This window comes from Catharus ustulatus, chromosome 1, assembly GCF_009819885.2.
Source record: "Catharus ustulatus isolate bCatUst1 chromosome 1, bCatUst1.pri.v2, whole genome shotgun sequence".
Classification (NCBI taxonomy): domain Eukaryota; kingdom Metazoa; phylum Chordata; class Aves; order Passeriformes; family Turdidae; genus Catharus; species Catharus ustulatus.
This window is the reverse complement of record NC_046221.1, coordinates 161803049-161823742: the sequence shown is the minus strand read 5'-3', so window position 1 is coordinate 161823742 and position 20694 is coordinate 161803049. Positions and strand designations below refer to the sequence as shown.

General features: G+C 42.5%; 1 protein-coding gene across 2 annotated transcripts in view; it reads left to right on the top strand.

Annotated features, from left to right (window-relative positions):
* TSNARE1 (t-SNARE domain containing 1) overlaps positions 1-20694 on the top strand; it is a 460525-nt gene that overhangs the window by 10959 nt on the left and 428872 nt on the right. For both annotated transcript variants that reach the window (XM_033071250.1, XM_033071242.1), the window contains exon 2: positions 4282-4375. The gene's annotated coding sequence lies outside the window, so the exon portion shown is untranslated. The remainder of the gene's footprint in view (positions 1-4281; positions 4376-20694) is intronic.

The following is a 20694-nucleotide window of genomic DNA, read 5'->3' as shown; positions in this document are numbered from 1 at the left end:
CAATATGAATTTTTGTTGGGTTTTTTTAAAATTTTCTTGGTTATTGAGTTCATGTTGGCACTACTGGGAAGGAAACACCAGTAAATTCATATTTGAATTTTTGAATTTTGAATATTTGGACGGTTTAAGTTGGAAAGGGATCTGAAAGATCATCTCGTTCTGACCCTCTGCCATGGACAGGGACACTTTCCAGTGGACCAGGTTTCTCCAAGCCCTGTCCAACCTGGCTTTGGACACTTCCAGGGATGGAGGAGCCACATTGTCGTTTATAATGTCACTTCAAGCTTCCCATCCACCCCAAGTCCTTCCTGTCCTCAGGGCTTTTCTCAATGAAGGATTTTAATTCTTTCATTTATTCCACTTCCTGAGGAGCAAGAATGAAACTGTAGGTATTTTCATTATTCTTTGTTTTCTTCACCCTATGCCTGGGCATTGATAGGTGAAGGAAAAGTTCATATCACAACAAATATGGTGTTTAAAATTGGGACCTGGCATTACATTAAACAACATGTTAGTTTGGGGATTTGTTTGGAATTTTTTAATTCTTGGAGATTGTTACAAATCCATCCCTTTTAGAGGCTGGAGAGGGATGATTTTGAGTGGGAATAAAAAGTAGTCGGTAGCTAATTTTTCTCTCTTTGAATGAAGCATGGAAGAACCAGGTGGCTGAGACTCTGTGGGAACACATTCTGACTTTGATACAAGTTTGTGTTGATCAGATCCTAGTTCACTTGTATCCTTATACTTTAATTACACGTTCCAACACCATGAGACTTTTAAATATCAGATTTTGAGAATGTTCTCTGCCAAAACTGCATGCTTTAAGTGCAGATCCTGTTGGCAGGCGTCTCAGGAGCTGTTGACTTCCCTCTCTTGTAACCTCATCCTCTCTTGACGAGTTTTTTTCTCCTTAAAATTCTAACATCATTTGATAAAATAGCAAAGCTCATGGGTGTGTAGCCCTGTGAAGATCACTGTGTCCTGCTTGCATCCCAACAGAGCCAAGTGAGTGCAAGAAAATCATCTTTCAAGTTTGGTTCAGGCACATCTTGAATCTTCTTTGTGTTTGTCCTTTGGTGCCTCCTGCTTCTCCCTGGCCTTAAACTCCAGATGCTGGTTTAGTCTTCTCATGCTGCCTTGTGCCCTGCTGAGGTACTGATTCTTCACTCCAAGGTCACAGAACTTTGCTCCTGACTTTGAAATGCTCCAAGCCTCCACCTCTCCATTCTTCTTCCTTCTTGACGATTTCATTTGTAGGAATGTTCTTCATTTTCCACGAAGGTTGTTTTTTGGTGGTGTATCTTCAGGGAACGTCACAGCTGACTGTCATGCCAGTGTTTTTGTCTTTCCAGATTGTGTTTCCTGAAATTTCCCATCAAATCTGTGTTCAACTCCTTCTGCGTTCAGTCTCCTTTTTTAAGGTCTTTATTGCAGGAATTATCTCTGTCGTCTTTATTTATACAACATTTCATGGAATGCAGATGTGATTCCAAAGTGGTACCTTTGATAATACCTTTAAAATTGTTGTTTTGATAGTTAATAATCTTGAGAGTGCTGTCATTTGATATAAATATTTTTTTTATATATATAGGCCAGACAAAAAAAATAAGACATATTAAGACATTGTAGATGTTAATACTTAAAAATTAAATACAAATAATTAAAATATACACGTATTTTTTTCTGGCCCTACCTTAGTTCCTTTGGTAGTTACGACATCAGCTGCTTTCTGTGGGGCAACTGAAATGCTGAACTCTGATCTCAGCAGATAAGAAATATTTTTGTAAAGCTGTGCATTTAGACTAATTCTGTCTGCTGTAGAATGTGCTGAGGATTTGTGATCCTCAGCAAGCGTTTGACAGATCTTAACTAGTTCTGCTCTGTCTTGTCAATCAAAATTAAACGCCCACCTCACTCCTTCCTACTTTCTCTCTCTTCCAGCCTTTTTATTTAGGTTGGTCATTAAAATTGCTCATAACCATAGAAACGAGGAAAACCCGCCCCTTACTTTCCAGAGCCTTAGTGTGATATTCCTGTACTGACATCATGAGTTACATACACGATGGCTTAAAAAAACCCCAAAAAACCTGCAGGTGGGCAGAGTTGTCATTAATTCCTCCCTGTAATGGAGTTGTCCCAGTGGATGCCACCCAAGGATCATGTCCCTCTTTCATTCTGCAAGAGAGACTCAAAGGAGAGGCCCTGCTGTGGATAAACCACCAGAAGAAGATTGAATTGGAGAAGAAAAGATCAATTTGGGGGATGGAACTGGAGGGAGGATGAGATAAGGAGAAGATGGATGGGCAAGAAGTCTCATGTGGTCTTTTTGATCTTTTCAATTTTCATCCTCCTAGGGCTGCCTTGGGGGCTCTGGGAGATGGGCATAATGATATTTCTGGGAAATTGGACCACCAGGTTTCTACGCTTAAGGACCTGAATCCCCACTTGGCAGGATGGGATGTGCCATGGCTTAAAAATTGAAATGACTACTGCCTTTTTGCTTGTACAGGCAGTTTAAAAATGGTTATCCCAAGGCTACATGAGGGTGATAAAAACTCCTACCTTAGCAGCCATCAACATCCTGAGATTTCAGTGCTGTACTCTCTGTGCTGGAGAAGTAGATCTGTTTTCACTGGGAGCAGGGCTACCTCGATTTCAGACAAATTTTGTCATTTTTTCTTCCCACCTTAAATGGCAATAAATCATATTTAAGAGGATCTCCAGGATGGAGATGTGGATTGTTCCTAAATTAGTTGGATGTAAAAGTTTCACCACTCTTCTTAAACGAAGGCTTGTCCCTTGAGAAGAGGAATTTTGACCTTTGGCCAGAGAAATAACAAGGAAGAAGTGTTGTGTGATGTGGCATGACAAGGTGCTGCTGAGCAACATCTTGAAAATTAAAGGTCTTCTTTATTTACCCTGTCTTTGAAAACTGGTTCTGAGTGCTGTACTTTAACTTAAAGGCTCTTAATCATTATTTTCCCCCATGTTTTGGAGATGTTGGCTTTTGAGGGTGCTGAAGTCGATTGTGTAATCAAAGAGGAGGAAAGGGTAATTGGATGTTTTTTCTAAAGGTAGAATAACTCAAGGCAGGAGCTCCTTTGGCATCCTTTGTTGCTCTCTTTGGCCCTGGTGTCATCCCATGTGATTTGACTTTCTCCACCATCCCATCATAAGGAGAGATTAGGCTTTAATGGTTGGTCTGGTAGGCTGTCTTCTGTGTGGTGATGCTCCTCCTGCTTAAAACAAGCCCAAAATATCAGCATTTTCATTAAAACAACAACAACAACAACAACAACAACAAAAACACCCCAAATTTTCTTTGATGAATAATTGCTGTAAAAATTCTGTAATATTTTTATTTCCTTACTTTGCCCACTGCCTAAGTTTGTCTACCTGACCTGCCTGAGCCATTCTATTTCTTCTTTCTTTTATTTTATATTAAAGCATAATAAACTTCATTAAAAGTGTTTTAAATTCCTTCTGGACCACTAGTTTCCAAATCGGAAAAAAAAAAACCACAGACAGTTGTGGAAGTGTGTGTGGGAAATGAGTTTATGATGTCACCAGAGTTACCTGAGTTTTTGCATCCTTATGGATGCTATTCGTGAAGAGAGGAAATGGCCTCAAGTTGCGCCAGGGGAGATTTGATTTGATATAAGAAAAATTTCCTCACTGAAAGTGTGGTCAAGCATCAGACAGAGTGCCCAGGGAAGTGGTGGAATCACCATCCCTGAAAATGTTCGAAAGTCCAGTGCTGGATCCACTTGGTTGTCTCAGCTGTGTGGTTCTCTCTCAGCAGTCCCTATATTTACATGGGCTTTCTTTGTGTAGAAAATGTAGTAAAAATGTAGTAGAAATGTACTCAAACCAGATCTGCTTTAACTGGCTAATGCTGACTATAAAATGCGACATTGCTAAACGGGGAAATGACAATAATGTGAAATCACAAATTACAGAAAATGAACATTGCTTGCTGTGTTTCACTAATGTTTGCACCCTGAAAGGAAAGGGAAGAAGTGTTCTTTTATTTCCTTTTTTTTTTGGGTGTGTGTTCCATTGTCAACAGAAATTGTGTAGGCCAAAAGCAAAGCTTGCCTAATATATGGATATGTTTAACAAATTCACAGGGTGTGAAAACTCCCAGTTGAATCTAAAGATACAGCTAAAACCTCAGTCTTGGGAATCCCTGAGCTTCAGGCTGAGGGGAACAGAGCAGATAAAAGCCTGTTTGTGCTTTTCACATCTGATTTTCTTTTTTCCCCCCTTTTATCTGAACAGGAACAAGACTGCTGAGCTGGGCCTTGGCTCCATCGGGTTATTGCTGCCAAGTTCCCAACAAGTGGCTCCACAACAGAGCAGAATAAAATTGTGGGTCAGGTAATTTTTGCTGTTTTCTTTCCTTGACAATCCTTCTCATTTATTTTTTTTTCTTTGATTTTGGTTGGTTTTCTCCATATCCTTTCAGCTCATTGCTGGAATGGGGGTGTAGGGATGCTGTGGGCTTTGCTCTTGCACAAATTCACCTCTGGATGATCTCTTCTGCTCTTGCAGTGGTTTCCTTGTTTTAAGTGGTTACATTTGGGTGATCTCCATCCACACTGTCCCCCTGACATCTGATCTTGGCTGCACATTGAGCTCTGGGATGTCCCTTACTCATGGCATGTTGACTTTGAGCTGGGCTTTCTGGCCAAAGCCAGATTTGCTGGGTGTTCTCTGCTAGGAACAGATGGTCAGTGAAAGTTCCATTTTTCAAGGTGTAACAGACTGTGTCTGTAAAACCTATGGAGTTCTTTAACAGCAATAACAGTTTTCTTAAACTGCATCTGTTTTTCCCACCTGGAATATCGTTAACAGTAATTTGTATCATGGCTGGAATAGTTGTTTCGTGGGCTTCAGCTTAACAGGAGGAAATAAGTATTTTCTTGGGTGTTTTTGGTTTAGTGTGTTTTTCCTTGTTGGAATGGTATTATAGAATTAGTAAAATTGATGAATTTTATGTATTTATCTGAATTGATCGGTTATCTTGCAAGAAGAAACCAAAGATATTGAAGAAATTTGTAACAAGTGCTTAAAAAGATTTTTTAAATTTTTAAATTATTTCCCATTTCTCTCCTTCTATTTTTCCACAGCACTTAGAGCACTGGCTCGTTCCAGCCCCTGTTCATACACTGAGCTAAAGAGATTTGTAACATTCAGTAAATAATATGCATAAATTGTGCCTATTAACGTTCTGAGTAATTACCAACAACAGAGTAAATACGAGGTTAATGAGATTAACGGGGCAGAGGAACCAAAGCTCTGAGTGCCCCTCCCGGTGGCCCCAGAGCCCAGGGTGGCCCCGTTTCTGTTGACAAGCCCAGCATGGCTGGAGCTGCAGCAGTGATTTTGCTGCTGTTCCCCATACAGAGCCTAATGAGTTCCTACTGCTGGCATTTTGCTTTAAATGCTGGATAATATTATTTAAATCCCACTCCTTGCCAGGGTTGTTTTTAATAGTTGTTGTTTATGATGTTTTCCCCAATTTGTTTGTGATTCTGGGGCTCAGTAATGAGGTGCCTGATCAGCCCTGGTCCTCTGACATCTTCTCCCAGACCTGGAACCCTCCTGGATGTCTCCTAAGGCCACCAGAGGAACTGGCCAAAGTCTTTTCATGTTGCTGTCAGAATATTGTACTCAGGAGCACTGTCAGATTAACCCTTATTTTCTTTTCCTAAAATCCATCCTGGCTTGATTTCATTTCTTCTTTGCCTTTTTCCTCCAAGAGCTCTTCATTTCATGCTCTCCATTAAGTCTTGCAGGGACAGAAAGTCCAATTTCCAGCCAAACATGATTGTTTTTTTACTCTAGTATCTCTCAAGCCCTCTTTCTTTTCCAGGTTAGTGGGTTTTCTGCTCTCTGTCCATCATCCTCCAGCATCCTCTGGCAGTCTTCAATGTTTTATCAATGTCACTACCTCAGAATTGTTTATTTGAGTTTTTCTCCACCCAAAACTGCATCTGCGTGGTTCCCTCAAAGCTCTGGGCACCAACTCCCCTTGCTGGTCACGTCACAAACTGCAACCTATTTTTTTTTAATTTTTTTTTTCTGTTTTAAATGAAAATGCCTTACCCAGAAACCTATTTCGTTTACTCAAGATAAATGTTGTACTTATGACTCTGTTTTTTCTTGTTTACTTATGACTCTGTTTTTTCTTGTTCTGGCAGTTCTGATTAAACCATGAACCTTCCATGTAAACAATTCAGGTAGAATATGGGCACTGCACATTGCCTAAATGAATTATTCACCTCTTAGCTTTTGTTTTCATTTCTTGGGTGTTTGGTTCTCTTTCTCATGTGGGTTTGTTTTTAAAATTTATTTCATTATTGCAAGTTATTTTCTTCCTGTTTCAATTATGTAGAGCAGTGATTTCTCTCTCCTCTCAGTTCTTTTGTGTTTTGCTGTGAGGTTGATTGGTTAAGGGATCAGGAACACATGTAGTGTTCTCTACCCTTCCAGGGAATGATGAGGATGAACCAAGAAGATTCAATAGATCAATACCTGCCCTGAGCCTGGTATCACCAGCAGATTTTTGGGTTTTCTTATCATGGGATGGTGTGCCCTTGTTCTGCTGTCTCAGTGGAGGTAGGGGATGGAGATCCCTGCAGCAGCAGAGGCACCAGGGTTATTGATGTGTTCGAAACCATGGAAGTGCCTGAGAGTGGCCATGTGGGAATTAGGGCTCTTTCCCCAAAAAAGAGGTGTTGGGAACAATAGCCCAGCTGAAGTACATGGGCACAGAATGGGCAACAAACAGGAGGAACTGGAAAAATATGGCACAGTTGCCCTGAGGGAAACGTGGTGGGATGATTCCCCCAGCTGGAGGGACAGGGAGCAGAACGAAGCCCCCACAATCCAAGGGGAAATGGTCAGTGACCTGCTCTGCCACTTAGGGCCACCACATTCTCTGGGGCCAGAGAGGGTCATAGCATCACAGAACAGCTTGGGCTGGAAGGAATCATAAAGATCATCCAGCTCCAATCCCTCTGCCATGGGCAGGGACACCTTCCACCATCCCAGGTTGCTCCAAGCCCCATCCTGACCTTGAACACTTCCAGGGATGAGGCAGCCACAGCTTCTCTGGGCACCCTGTGCCAATGTTTCTTCACCCTCATTGTGAAAAATATCTTCCTTAGAGCCTATGATGATGGGGTTTTGATGGGGACAGTTCCTCCCTTGCCCTGCACAGACATGATAAAGGCCATTCTGAGGGAGAAGAAAGCAGGTCTTGAGTTTTTTTGGTGGGGTGATCTCTCTGCCTCTTCCCCCGGTCCCCGTTCTGTTTGGTACCTGGGTGGGTTGGCTGATCTGAGAGTTGTCTCTCCATGCTGAGCCTGTGGCTGTGAGTCCCATTGCTGGTCAGCCTGTGGGGAGGTCGTGCTGGTGCTTCCAGATGTTGCCATGCAGCTGGACAGAGAGGCTGGTGAGCTCCAGGACAGCGAGACCTCCGTGAGGCGAGGAACGTGTTAAATCACATCTTAAATACTCATGGTTTAATTTGGATATTTTTTCAAACAGAAAAGCGATGGAAACAGCAAATGTGTGTGTGTGAGTGCAAGGGAGGGACTCTCACATATTTCTGTGCGAGGGCAGGGGAATCGACTCAGCTTGCTGCAGCTTGCTGCTAATATTTGTGTCTGAGCGCTTAAAATTTCACAAGAGATATTAAGACTTGAGAAATGTGTTTTGTTGCCTTGTAAGTGTATGATTAAACCTTCATCATTTTCTTCTTTTTCACTGTGGGAATCTTTAAGTCGTTACGCTTGTTTTCTTCAGGCAGCATACTGAAAGCAAGGAGTGGTGTTGTTATTTATTTATTTCTTGGAACGTGCTCCTCTCTGCCTGTTTTATGCAAAAGCACTTTAATTGATCTTGCAGACAGTCGAGAAGAGGACAAAGAACCAAATATTTAATGCAGCATATAATTCTTTCTGGTTTTTGCCTCAAAATAAAAAGCCACTTTGCGAGGATTTATGTATCTAAACACATTTTATGTAGATGGAACAGCTACATTTTATCTGCTTACTGCAGGAGGCTGATGCAAAGAAATGCCTTGATCAATGGTATGAACTGGTTCAGGGTAAACTCCCAAACTGTTCCAGTGGTGAACACATTGCCAGTTTCTTGCCACCTTAATTACAATTCTTGTATCTTTCTATATTTGTGATTTTTTTTATTATTTTAATTTAATGTTTAATTTATCTTTAAAAATGAAAATGATGCAGGTCCATTCCTTGCTGTGCTGTACTGAAACACAATAACATCCCGTTCAACCAGGACTCTTTCCTGTGCATTTTTCAGCTCCAAGATGCTTTGGATGAGGTGAGAGGACTGTGACTTGTCTTTAATTCTCCTTCTGCATCCAAAGCTTAGTCAAGCCTGGCACTTGAACACAGATTTCCTGAGCTGCAAAGCATCACTTCAGTGTCAACACCTCCCTTCTACTTATTTAAGGTGAAACAACTGCAGGGATTCAATACTGTTTGCTTCCCTTCAAGGTTTGAGGTCTGAACATCTTCAGTGCTGTTGGAGTCAGGAATATTTATGGGCTGGAGTCACCTTGCTTTGGCTCTGTCACAATCAAAGGTCAAATTAAATAGTGTGTGTCAGGTTCTGTTCCATGCTTGTGATTTGCTGAGGCTGAGATGTGGAATGCACACATGAGTTAATGCACACTTCCATGGTTTGCTTCTTCAATACTCAATACTTCAATAATCAATAAAGATTTCTGGGGATATCTGGACATGACCTGCAAGAGTCAGCTGAGACTGCCTGAAAGCTCTCCCTAAAATAGTGAGCTTTGGGAAGCCCTCTGTAGCCTGGGAAGATTGAAATGTGGACCATGGGGTTGTTGTCACCTTCATGAGCTGTAGATTTTGTCAATTTAATTGAGTTAAAATACTTGGAAGAGATTGATCTTTTTAGAAGTTATGTCAATGCCTTGAATGTCTCGAGTAAGTGAAAATCCCTTATTGAAATAGCTTTTTGATAGTTTGGAGCTTTTCAGCTGCATTCATTTGAAATATGCCTTGTGCCATGACTTAAGAGTGCATTTTCAATGTATTTTTGGGTTTCTTTTATTTAATATTGAGCTTGAGAACGAACAGCCCGTCAGCCACCCTCCCCCCAAAAAGAAGGATGAGTAAAAGCAGGAAATAAGCAAGAGGAGCTTGTCATTAAACCTAAATCCACTTACAAACATCTAGTAAAAAGGCATCTTTAGAGGCTCATTCTGTACTTTTATTGCAAGGATGGTGTTATACTGCTGTATATATCAGAGGACTGGGTAACAGCATGTCCTCTGTCCTCAACAACTGCTTAGAGCTGTAGGTTTTTGTGTTCAAGCCGAGGAATATTTTAGCTTGATGTCTCCAAGGGTAAAATGAAGGAGTAGCTGCTCTGAGGGATTAATACAGAGTGAATTAGATGTTTGTAAAAGGCATTAAAAGCTGCAGTGGCTGTATTGAATCCCAGCACTGGAAATGCGAGGCGAGATGCTCTGGTGCATCCCCCTGTTGCAGAGGGACATCCATCTGGATTGCAGGATGAAGACAGCTGGTTGGTTGTTTAGTGGGTGCTTAGGTGACGTGAAAAAAGGGGGAAAAACTTATTCCCCACTCCCTCTCCTCTTTCCCATCAATCATAAAAATAATTGTAAGAAACCTCAGGGATGCTGCTTCTCTTTTCCCTCACAGTTTCAGCAAGCACCACAGGCTGAGTGCTTGTGGGTACCCCAAGGATGATATTTCTTGACTCCACAAGATGCATCCTGACTTTTTCTCCCTGTCTACCAGCTACAAGGCAGGAATAACATAGCCCAGTGCCCAAAGAATAGCTCACAACAGAGGGTGGTGGTGTCCTCTGAATGTCCTGCTCCTACAGCATCACCAGGATGGGAGCCAGGCACCATCTTTGACAAAGGTAGACACTAACTGGGAGTATTGAGACCTGTTTTCCCACATCCAGGGTTATCCTGGAGCCCCATCAATGCTTGGAGCAGCCCAGCCCTTGTTCTGCTGGTTGGGCTCAGGGCTGATTATTTTGCCACCTTCTCAGAAATTGCTCTCAACTCAGCTCGCTTTTTAAAAAAATGTGCTTTCATCATTTGTGATGCAGAAGGCTCTCCTGCAATGGAGGAGGTTTGGGCTGTTATTTTTAACAATGTTTCACTGATCTGATTTGCTGCACTAGCTGCTGGTCCCTGTAGTAGCAAGAGAGTGGAGAGGCAGTCGTGGAGTGGGGCAGGGAGAGAGTGCTGTGGGGAGATCTTGAGTTTCCTCCCTTGTCAGAACTGATTCATCACAGACCTGCAGCCTAAAGATGCTTTTTTATATAATTTTAAACCACTAAAAGTCAGGGCTCCACTCTTTTCTGAGTGGATTCATGGATGTCAGCCCTGTCCAACATTTTGGCCTTGGTGTGTTAAGCCAACACCAGAGTCTGATGCATTCCAAACAAAACCCTATCAAGAATAATTTTTTAAAAAATATTTACATTTTGGATAGACAAGATGCAGTTTCAAGTCTTATGAAGCAGCTTGTGCTTTCTCTAGGGTTAAATTAATCTTGCTGCATTTCCAGCTGAAGAGCCTGAGTTTCAGCTACTGGGACATGCTGGGACTTTGGCTGATGTGGTGGGATGGAGGGTGGTTTCTTCTGGGCAGTGTCATTCTCTCCTGGAGAAAAGGAGAAAAGGAGGCTCAGGGGGGACCTTATCACTCTCTACAACTACCTGGGAAGAGGTGAGTGTAGTGAGGTGGGTGTCAGTCTCTTCTCCCAGGTGACAAGAGACAGGATGACAGGAAATGGCCTCAAGTTGAGCCAGTTGGATTTTAGGAGAAGTTTCTTCAGTGCCAGGGTTGTTAAGCATTAGAAAAGGTTGCACAGGTAAGTGGTAGAGTCACCATCCCTGGAAGTGTTCAAAAAACATGTGGATATGGCACTTGAGGATGTGTTTTAGTGGTGAACATGGTGCTGGGTTTATGGTTGGGCTCAATGATCTTGGAGGTCTTTTTCAACCTTAACAATTCTCTGATTGTCTGTGATGTGGAGAGCAAAGCCCTCACTGAGCTGGGAGCACCTGAAGCCTTCAATGACAGGTTTGAGTGTTCAGCTCAGTCCTAACCAAGTGCATAAATACAGCTGAAAGCCTCAGGAATGGATTATTTTTCTACTTGACGAGCCAGAAAATTAAATACAAACAGAATATTTGGGGCACAGGTCTGAAAGTGAGAGCAGATGACCACCATTGGGTTGTTTTCAGAATTTTTTTTTTTAAACTTTTTTTGATAGTTGGAAGTCTCTCACTTCCTTCAAGGCTTTCTCCTGTCAGTGTCTCTGCCTCTTCCACTGAAGTAGGCTGATTGAGTTAATCTCATCAGAGAAAAAATACATTTCACTGATTTTCTAATCCACCCAACCATCAGTGTATACATTCACCAAGCATGTAAGGACTTCATATCTCAGTGTTCTCAAGGAAAACTCAGGCAAATTCACTGATTACCTATGTTTTGGTGTCATGCAGTCAATCAGTTAACATGTGTCCAGGTCTAGACTACCCATGTGGGTTGTTTGCTGCCTCTCTGGATGCTTTGGGGAACAAATTGAGGCATGGATGGACCTGAAGCTGAGGAGAGGGGAGTGGGCATGGATACAGGGAGGGTGTGGAGAGGTTGTGACAGGAACATCATGGGGATATGGAGTAGGAGAACAGGGGTTTCGATTTATTTCTGCAGTCCTCTGTGCTTTGCAGAACAGAGACGTGTGGGTTTATCATTAAGCCTTGTGTTGACCAAAAAAAAGAATAGAAGGGATGTCTTTTTTCCCCAGATGTTCTGAAAGTTGGATATTTAGGGTGTTGTCCTTCATCTTCCCAACGCAAAATAACTGAATTACTTAACATTCCATATATGTGGTGCATGCCCTCTCCTCCCCTGGAACTGGAGCTGAAGAGAATGTCAAGGAACTCAGTTATGAAAAGTAGCACTTCTGTGAGGTCAGGGTGGCTACCTGTGTTTTAGAGCTCCTCAGGTGTTTCAAGGCAAAGTGTGTCCATGTGGATAGTCCAAATTTAAAAAGGAAAGCAGGTTGAGATTCAGCCTGTCCTGCTGGGTTGAGCTTCTTCATATGTTCACAGAATCACAGAATCTTCAGGGTTGGAAGGGATCTCTGGAGTTCATCCAGTCCAGCCCCCTGCCAAGGCAAGGTGACACAGGAACACATCCAGCTGGGTTTGGAATGTCTCCAGAGAGGGAGAATCCACGCCCTCCCTGGGCTGCTGTTCCAGGGCTCTGCCCCCCTGCATGGAAAGAAGTTCTTCCTGAAGTTGAGGTGGAACTTGTTGTGTTTTAGTTTATGGCCAGTGACCCTGTCCTATTGTTGAGCACCATAAAAAGAGCCTGGCACCACCCTCTTGACTCCTGTCTTGGGGATATTTGTATGAATTCATGAGATCCTCTCTCAGTCTTCTCTTCTCCAGACTAACCAGGCCTGGCTCTCACAGTCACTCCTCACAAAAAAAAAAACAAAAAAAAACCCTTTCTCCCACTGGACTTTGAGCTGTGGAGAATCCACTGAAGCCAGTGTGTGTTTTCTGTTGATGACATAGAATCAAGGGATCATGGAATGGTTTAGGTTGGAAGGGATGTCAAAGACCATCCCATTCCAACCCACAGCCATGGATGGGGAGCCTTCCACTAGACCAGGTTACAGGCAGTGCAGACTTCCAAAAAAACAACTTAAAAGAGTCTCCCCTTCACTTGAGTGTGTTTTTATCAGATGATGGTGTTCAGGAGGGAAGAAGTGAACTCTTTACATTGCTTATCTCCTGTATCTCAGTGCTTATCTCCTGCAACAGTCACAAAAAGGCTGAAAGCTGAAGCATGCCCAGCTCAGGGCAGCAATCCTGTGCTCTCTGCTGCAGGGAGACCCTGGCTCCTCAGACTTGCACTAACAGGAATGAGCCATCTGGGAGGCAGGAGGTTCCTGACACACTGGGTGCTGCTGCTGATGGCACTGGTGCAGATTTTGTGTGCTCCACCATGAGTGAGGAAGGCTCTTGCACACCCAGACTTCCTCTCTGCTTGCTCTTTTCCCTGAAGGGCCAAATAAGCTCATTTTTTTCCCTCTTGAAATGTTGTTTGTAAACTTTTCTCTTATCTTCTGCTGCCTTCAATTTACTAATGACCTTTCCTGCAGTGTTCCTGGTACTGTGAGCAATGTAAACTGTCTTAAATGATCCCCCTCATCCTCCATCCATCTCAGTTTGGCTTTGCAGGGAGATCATGTGTTATCACTTGGAGTTTGCTTTCAGAATTGAGGATGGTGATAAATAAATGCTGTTGTAGCAACAGGAGAACGTGGACCGAACATGAAAGAAAGAATTTTTAATTTTACTTTTTTTCTTCACCTATGACTTGTACAGAGCGCTGCATCTTCTTCAGCCTAGGTTTTCTAGGGTTATAGGCAAAGATGCTCCTGTCAGCTGATTTTCCTGCCTCACATCTGGAAATGCCAATTAGGGTCATTGCAATAAAGGCAGCTGCACTAATGCAAACTCTGTGCCTTCCTTTGCATGCTTCCTCTGCACCTGGAATTGTTTCCCTTTCCATGAAATGACTTTTGATTGGACACCTACAGGTGTGTTGCTGTATTTTTCTTGGTAATCTCTGTCACTCCCCTAATTTTTACATGGCAGTTTAGCAGAAGGGCTGTTGAGATCCAGCTGTGTTGGCATTCATCAGTTTTGCTCTGACTTGACTGCAAACAAGACCCTGTGTTTTGTTCCCAGTCAAGATGGTGAGAAATCCTTAAAATAGAAAAGAAATTTCATGCAATGAATGATACAGATCTAATTTTTGGATTAAAGTCACAAAAATCAGGTCACTGTTTACTGAAGGACACTTTTCTGTTAATTATGGTCCCAATTTCTTCAACAATGGGAGAGTAATGTGGGCAGATCCATTTGTTGGAGCACAACACGTTTATGTTGGAAACAAGCTGTGGCATTTTCTGGTTGGGCACAGGATATTTGGGAAGCAAGAACAGAATCTTCAGGCCTCTGGTTGTGGAACACTTGCTTCTCACAGGGAGGTTTTGGGGTGCAATACATGGATATGCTGGTGCTTGTCGGATTATGAATGTAAAAGCTATGCAATCATAGACTATTTTGGGTTGGAATGGACCTTAAAAATCATCTCATTCTGACCCCCTGCCATGGGCAGGGACACCTGCCACTATCCCAGGTTGCTTCAAACCCTGTCCAACCTGGACTGGAGAACTGGGGCATTAGAGGTTGACTCCATGACTTTTGGTTACCCCACCAAGGCTGGCCTTGCTGCTGATGGGGACACCAGCCAGGATGTCACAAAATAAATGGCTAAAACATGATCCTGACAAGGAACATCTCCATCTGCTCTCCACACTCCATCTGCTGAAGAGCAAGTAGAAGGCACCTCATTTTCCACAGACTTCTGACACTTCATCTGCCACTTGCTGTGTCTGCTTGCCCCCTCCAGGACAGGAGAAACCCTAAACCTGGTTGGTTTCCCATTTGTTTTCTCACAGATAATCCACTCACTGGGTAATGCTGCAAGTGTTGCACTTTGTTATATTTCTCCACTCTGGATTAATTTATTTTTCTTTCCTTGATTTATAGAATATCAGAATAATTTGGCTTGGAAGAGACCTTAAAGATCATTTTTTTCCAACCCCCTGCCATGGGCAGGGACACCTGTCACTATCCCAGGTTTCTCCAAGCCCCATCCAGCCTGGACTGGAACATTTCCAGGGATGGGGCAGCCACAGCTTCTCTGAGAAATCTGTGCCAGGGCTTTACCACCCTCACAGGGAGGAACTTCTTCCTAATAAGTAATCTCAACCCACTCTCCTTCAATTTAATTCATTTCCTCTGTGTCCTATCACTTCATGCCTTTGTGAAAAGTCCCTTTCCACCCTTCCTGTAGGTGCCTCCACCCTTCCTGTAGGTGCCTTTTTAGGTACAGGGAGGGGCTCTAAGGTCTCCTGGAGCTTTCTCTTCTCCAGACTGATCAGCCCCAACTGTCTCAGCCTGTTCATAGGAGAAGTGTTTCTACCCTTAACATTTCCCTTGATTTTCAGGCTGATAGTTATGGTTTAGGATTTTTATTTTTATTTATATTTTCTTTTTTCTCTGATTTGTTTAAGCTGTCTAACACCTTCAATTTAAAGGAGCAACTAAAAAGGAAGGAGAATGGGACCTGTAAAAGGGCAGTTCAGCACAGACCTCTGATGATTCTTGTATCACTGTCATTCTTTGTGATGATCATCACCATGTTGCTGGGAAAGGCTGAGAAGAGGCATCTGTCACTCCACAGCCATGGGGCCAGTTTGTTTAAACATATAAGAAAATTATAGGATGAGTGTCTGGAGGCAATGCCATGAGAACAAGTAGTAAATACTTCTTTCTCAGTTCAAGAAGATCTCTTTCCTGGAGGGGAATGTCAAGAAATGCATCTCTTGTGACTTCTGCATCTCTTGTGACACAGCATCTCTCTTGACTTTTGGTAGCCTATTTGTGGAAGTATCAGAGAACATATTCTCTTACATATTCTCCCATCTGTCTTTTTCCCAAACTCACTGGCCTTAGTGAATGCTCAAGAATAGATGTGCTTTCTGCGTTATGTTGGGAAGGCAGTTAAGAATTTATTTTTTGACCTTTCTGTGTTTAGATGATAATATTTTTAGTGCTGCTTCTGAGTTGACTTGGACTCTCTTTTCCCATTTAAATACAGAGGAGAAAACTTGATCAGTGTCTTAATCCAAAAGATATTTTGGGTTTTTCTGCCACCTGGACCAGGCTGTGCAAGAACCCTTTTCATGGCTCTTAATTGTTGTTTTACATTGTTCATAAAACTCTTTTTTGGGAATGGATGAACTGTGCTTGTAGCACTTACCAGTTCCCAAGAATGTGCAGTTGCTTGGCTGTACAGACCCTGAATAAACATGCAAAAAAAGAGAGCCCAGAATATCATCCTACCACAAAAAAAGTGTGAAATGGAAAGGAAGAAATTGTTTCTCCGTGTCAACTTTTATTTTTTTAAAAATTGGTTTCCCCACCAGATCAGTGGCTTTTTCTTCTGTTTGGCACTTACCTCATCTTAAGCTTGCAGGCAGATGACTCTGGATGGTCTTTTATTTTCTAAAGAAAAGGGATAATACAGGCAAAAGCATCTCAAGCCATCTTGAGACTGTGAGATATGGCAAAAGCTTTCTATAAAATGACATCTGTTGGGGATGTGATGTATCTCTTGAATTCAGTGTAATTAGACCCTGCTCAGCTGTGTAACTTTTGACATGGATTGGCATCTGCTTCTCTGAAGGCTTAATGGTGCCTTTAATTATGAGTAGTCTAGGAATTGCCTAGAGAGCCACAGGCTTCATTTAGTTCAAGAATCTCTTTTGGATGGTGATCAGTAATAATGTGCTCAGAAGAAGAGCAAGCAATGTCCTGCTATGCAAATGTGATGAATCCTCCCTGGGTTTCTCCTGATGGTAAATCATTAAGGCTTGGCTTCAGCATTTCATGTTGCAACTTAGTTATGACAACTTGGCTGGTCTTGTTATGTGCTTCCCTGTGCCTTTGGATCCTGGAGTCCTTGGCCTCTAAAACCTGTTGCTATATATCAATTATTCAAAAAATTCAGTTATCTCTTGAGTACTTCCTGACTTCTTTATTTTTTTTCTTCTTGGGGGAGATTTTCTGTTTGTTTTTTTTTCCCCCTAATATGTGGTAGGAAGCTGAGAGTTTCTTCTCTAAACTGTTCCTTGTTGAGGCTTTTTCTGCTGTGTTTGGTGCTAGTTTCCAAATCAAACTCACTCCTTCAGTGTGTTTTCTTCTCCCCAGTCTCCATGGGGCAAGAAGCATTTCAGGTCTTCATCTCAACATTTTCTGAGCTGCTTCTCTATTAAAAAGGTTCAGAATCAAATGACACTGCACCACCACTATTACCTTATAATTTTCAGAGAATTCTACAGTGATTTGGGACAGAAGGGACCCCAGGATCACTATTTCCAAAGCCCCTGCACCTTCCAGGTTGCTCCAAGCCCCCTCCAAACTGACCTTGGACACTTCCAGGCAGCCACAGCTTCTCTGGTAAACCTGTGCCAGGGCCTCACCACCCTCTGAGTGATGAATTTTATGTTAATGATAATAATACAATAATTATATTTACCCTAAAATAATCTTGATATTATTCTGTCTTCTTTCCTGTGCATCCCATTGCTCACCTGAAAGGATAGGCCTTGGGCAAAGTTTCTTCTTGAGGTGCCAGTGGTGACATCCAGTTCCTTTTGTTTGCTTCAGCTTCTGTTAGGAGTGTGTCTGCTACAACACTTCTTCTCCATCTTCTTTTCACATTTATTGGGTCTGGTATACATAATTCCAAACCATATTGAAGTAAAATTTCTGAATAAGAGAAAAAAAAAAAATCAACTTGTGTGCTCAAGAAGGCAGTGAGTTGGAATTTTGGGGACCATGAGCTGCTGTGACAATCTTAAGGTGTCATCCCCCTTCTTTGCCCATCAGTTGATGTCCCCCATGATCACAGAATCACAGAATGGTTTGGGTTGGAAGGGACATTAAAGGTCATCCAGATCCAAACCCCTGCTGTGGGCAGGGACACCTCCCACCCCACCAGGCTGCTTATCCTGGTTATGTTCATTTGTGTGGTCGGGCTCAGACAGTGACAGCAGCAGTCACAAAGGACTTGAAGAAGTTCCTGGAGACCTGTGACTCCTTCCTTGGTCAGTGGAGCAGCTTTGGGGTGGCTCTGGTCTCTCTGCTTTGGTTGTAGGTTCATAGACACAAAACTTCTGTTACATGGGTGAGCTTGGCTTTTCATCCCTTCCCTGTTCTCTGACACATTCAGGGAATTCAAACTGAATCCATGTTGGTGTTTGCTGCTCTCAGATGTGCTCAACTCAGCACTCTGGCTGCTCTTCATACCCCTGCAAGCCTCTTCCTGCACATCCCCAGTCCTTTGAACGATCAGAAATCTTTGACAAAGTATTTAATTAACTGTGTTACAGCCTCCCTGCCTGGACTTGGCAATACTTGTGATTCTGCTGGTGTTTGCTTCCTCCTTAAGCCATGACTGGAAAAAGACAGCCATGATTCCCAGTCAAAGCTCACTGGACTGATATCCCTCTGAACTCATGCATCACCCAGGAAGCTGTTTTGAGCTTTCATCTCTGCTATTCATGGTGTTTTTTCCACATTAGAGAAACTAAAGCGAAACTTCTCTATCACTGGAAGCCCTAAAATCAAAGCAGAGGCTTTAACTGCATTCAAAGTTATGACTTGGAGCAGGTTGCCATCATTTGAAATCCTGTGCATTTACAGTAATTTCACGATTATAAGCCACACCTGATTAAAAACCGCACATTACAATACAGTGTGATAAAAGGTATCTATTCTATCACCATCTGTTGAGGGTGGGGGCAGTGATCCCTATCTCTGTGGGAGATATTCTGCTAATGGGCCATCCATTGAAACCAGGCAGGGCATTGTTCTTTATCTTTTCACAACCCATCCTTCCTCCAGCCAGTCATTTTCTGCTCATGGCCATTGAGTCCCACTGTGGGACTGATAAAATTACTGCATCCCATTGGAAGTTGCTCCAGCCAGGGGGAAGAGCCCAACTTTTCTTACCAAAATAAAAACAGAGGTTTTGGGACACTAAGGGAGCCCCTTTCTCCACTGGACTCCAGAGGAAAACCGGATTTCTCCACATCCCCACTGGAGCTCCGGAGGGAAACTGCACCTTGTACAGGAGCACTGCTCCAACTGAGCCACATCTGTCACTGCAGGAGGATGCAGCCACCATGGAATGGGACTGCTGCCAACACCCTGCCTGATGGGATGTCAGGTTGTACTCTGACTTTGTCAGGGTTTGGAGTTTTTTTCTTTGCAGTACTGTATTTCTATTTTAATTTCCCTAGTAAAGAACTGTTATTCCTAATTCCCATATCTTTGCCAGAGAGTCCCTTGATTTCAAAATTACAATAATTTGGAGGGAGGGGGTTTACATTCTCCATTTCAAAGAGAAGCTCCTGCCTTTCTCAGCAGACACTTGTTCTCCAAACCAGGACAGCAACTTTTTGTTCTTTGTCCATACATAAACCACACCTGATTATAAGCCGCACTTTGGGTTCGCACCAAAATTTTAGTCAAAATGGTGCAGCTTATAATCGTGAAATTACTGTAATTCCTTTGCAGGGAGCATCCCCTTGGTACAATAACTCCCAGCCCAGATCCTGCCTAGAAGGTGCAATATCAACTGCTGAGGTCATCTTTCCTCTTTGGGACAAATGTTGGGATGGTCACTTGAAGGATCCTCCTTGTTCCTTTGGTGCGTTTTACTTTGATCCAGGAGCACTTTTTTTTTTATCCAGCCTCCTGGCATCTTTGCAAGGAAGGGAGGTATTGAGAGAAAATAATTTACAGGGCTTGGTGGCATGGTGCCATTCTGTTACAGTGTAATCACGCTTGAAATATTCAATAGAACATCGTTCTGGAGTTAATGGAGGAGATTGTTGTTGGATTATGTCCCATGTGATTTTTCTTTCTGTGTGTGTAGAGTTTTCTTGCAGCAAATGAGATAAATAAAGGATTATATCTACATTCTTAATAGCTGGTTTCAGAAGTGAAGCACTTCCAATAAAGTATTCCTATATTTTTTCCCACATAAGACTGTTTTACAAGCTGATGTCCTTCTATTTTTTTTACCCTCTTTAAATAATCTTAAAATCAAGTTAGAAATTGTTTCCCTTTGCCCAAACTCTGGATAAAACATCTCTTCACAAAAATAGCAGAATGACATTACATTTTATTTGTTGTAGGAAGAAAAACAGTGAGTTGGAGGTGAACAGGAGAAAGAGAAGATGGGAATTGCTTTTTCTCTTTTCTGACGTTTTGGTGGTTGTTTTCAGATCTGCAGCAGTGACCTGGTGATGCTGTGCAGGTGCTGCAGCTGCTGGAGGGAGGGCTGTGAGAGCATCAGCAGAGTATTTCTGGGTGTCAGGAGGCTGCAGGATTCATCTTCCCATCAAAACAGGCTGAGAGAAATTGAGGCCCTTTAGAGAACATTTCCAGGTGATTTTCAGTATCAGTCTGGAAAAATCAAAATGTCCTTCCATACAAGTGAGATAAAATAAAAGTAATTCAAGGCAGCTTGAATCTCTCTGTTTTTCTCAGAGACTTTCAGCAGATATTGGGATCCCAGAATGGTTTGGGTTGGAAGGCACCCTCAAGACCATCCAGTGTCTTTCCTTGTCTTTTCCTTGTCTATCCTTCTTTCAGTGTCATCCTTGTCACGGGCAGGATCAGGACCAGGTTACCCAAAGCCCTGCCCAACCTGTTCTCTTTTAAAAACTCCTGATTTTCATGGGGTTTTTTTGGAGATATGTGTACAGTACCCACTGCCCTGTCACTCTTAGATTTAGGATTGACAGCAATTCCTTGTCCATTGTGTTGTTCCTTGTCCTGTTTTCTAGGGAAGAAAGTATTCTTGACAGTCACAGAGGACACTGGAGTAGATAAAATGTTATTGTATGGTAATTCCTGCACTCCAAAGTTAGGAGGAACCTTTGATCAGTCCTCTGCATGATTATCTTAATA